We start from the raw sequence: 2,186 nt of genomic DNA, 5'->3' as shown, positions 1-2,186 counted from the left end.
GTGTAGGGGACCCAGCGCAATGTGTGGTGCCAGGTAGCTGCTCAACTGGCCACCTGGCCTAGGAGAGTCTTCCACCCAATTGTCTGTCTTAATGCAAGACGGCTGCCTGTCAGGCGTCACCCTGCATCAGATCTTAATTGGTCGCCCACCACTAATTCCACTGAGCAACATCCTGGTCTGTCTCCCCACAGATCTTCTCTGCTGAGAATCAGACTGAATAACAAACACTCACCAGTCCAGCTCACTTCTGCGGGTCCCGGGATATGATCCTCAAAGAGGTAATCGCCTATTTCACATTGTGGCATTGGCGTAGCGAGATACCTTCATGTAGTTTCCAGAGGGATCACTTAACCTTGGTCAACCTCCTCACAATAATGTCCAATCCGTGTGCATGGGGCATGTGTGGGCTATCCGCAGCACTAAGCGGGTGCTGGCGGGGCCCGCAGGGAGACCCCCATTTACCACCGCCTCAACGTCTCGCGTAATCCGGGCTGTTCTCACCCCAGCTTGAAGCTTTGCTATCAGCCTCCGACTCTTTTCCGCCACAGACTGCAACGGCCAACCGGGGTCCCACTGCGATCGGGATAGCCCCCAGCTAAAGCCAAGATCCAGATAACACTCTGGCTCAATGCAAGGACGGGACGCTTCGGCCGTCCCACAGTGCGCCCAACTCTATGCTTGTTTCCTGTCCAGGGAGGACCTGGCTTGGCAGTTCGGGTTGGACTGTTCCCATGAGGCACATGGTCAAGACTGATTTGCATATGGCCAGGTCTAAACTGCGGTGGCATGGTGAGAAAAAGAATGATGTATTTAACCCAGATCTCTTGACTGGGGGTGAATGTTTTGATTTGTTCTGCATTCCATCCATCGATTGTGTGTCTTTTGCAACTCTATACTCCGGCACCACCCCCAGGCACGTAAGTCTCCGCAGGCCTCTCACCTCCTACCGATGCTCCATCTCTATGAGTGAACACCGCTCAGCATCGAATGGCAGCTGTCCAACTGTGCTACCTGGTGCCGTTGGCTCTCAACAATGCAGGATTACTGATGGATTGTGTCTCAGCCGGCACAGCCCTCTCAACGAGCGGCCGTCTTGCGGCTCAGCGAGACCACAACCTTATGATAATAATTAAAAATGTTGAGAAATGTACCTCAAAGAAAATGTAGTCATGGCATTCCGATTATATTATAGTCAGTTTTATCTCAGTTAGATTCTTATGATCTGGTTTTTTTTATGAACAGTGAACAGCACAAAGGTGTGATGTTTCGCAACATGTTTATTTTTGCACAACATAGTTAATTACAGGAAAGAATTGCTGCATGTTACTACTCAGTCTGATCTACAGCCTTTTTTAATCTGATTTACATTCTACTGATTTTAATTTACTTTTGCACACATTAATAACTTCATTTTCTATGTGTATAATTTTTCACTCCAGATTCACTTGTATTGTTTATATCTGCAATCACACTCTATCATTCATCTAAAGAAGCAAGACACAAATGGATTAAACAGTTTTTGGGAAGGGTGATGGCGTTATCAAGCATTATGAGATATAAAATGCCCACTGCTGTACATGAAAAGAATATTGCAAGTCAAGTTTGAGTTCTATAACCTTAAAAAGGAACTCAGCTTTCAGCCTTCTTCCTCCATGTGGCAAATATTGGATCAACGTTTATGATGCCACCGGGTCCCAACTTTGGTGGTTGTGGTCATTTTCTACTGGTGTGCTGGGGTGTGTCTGTTATAGCTCTGCAAACTGGGCCAAGAACAACCTTTCTGCATTCGATTCTCAAGGTAGCGAATGGGAGTAGTCCAAAGCTTCTCAGGGAGGTAGTGTGGGGACAAGTCAAACAACAGACACAATAACGTCCTTGTCTAGTGAACTTCTATTCTTTTATGTAAAATAAAGTGCCTTAATCTCTCAGCAAAATTAAACACTTCACAATTCGATAGAATGCAATACTGTTGTTTTAGATTACAGTCCTCAACACACTAGGAGCACAGATATCAATTAGGGTCAGGTGCAAATTGCAGTTGATACTCTCACTGGTCAATTGCTCAGCTCAGTTCAATGGGGCAGATTTATGATGCCCTTGCGCCTCTTTGCGCCGCAATTGCGTCACTTTATTTGACGCAACGGCGGCGCAAACAATGCGCCCTATTTACAACATGACGCATCTAG

The sequence above is a fragment of the Lissotriton vulgaris genome, chromosome 1_1 (assembly GCF_964263255.1).
Source record: "Lissotriton vulgaris chromosome 1_1, aLisVul1.2, whole genome shotgun sequence".
Classification (NCBI taxonomy): Eukaryota; Metazoa; Chordata; class Amphibia; order Caudata; family Salamandridae; genus Lissotriton; species Lissotriton vulgaris.
The sequence above is the reverse complement of the archived record's forward strand: the minus strand, read 5'-3'. Positions refer to the sequence as shown.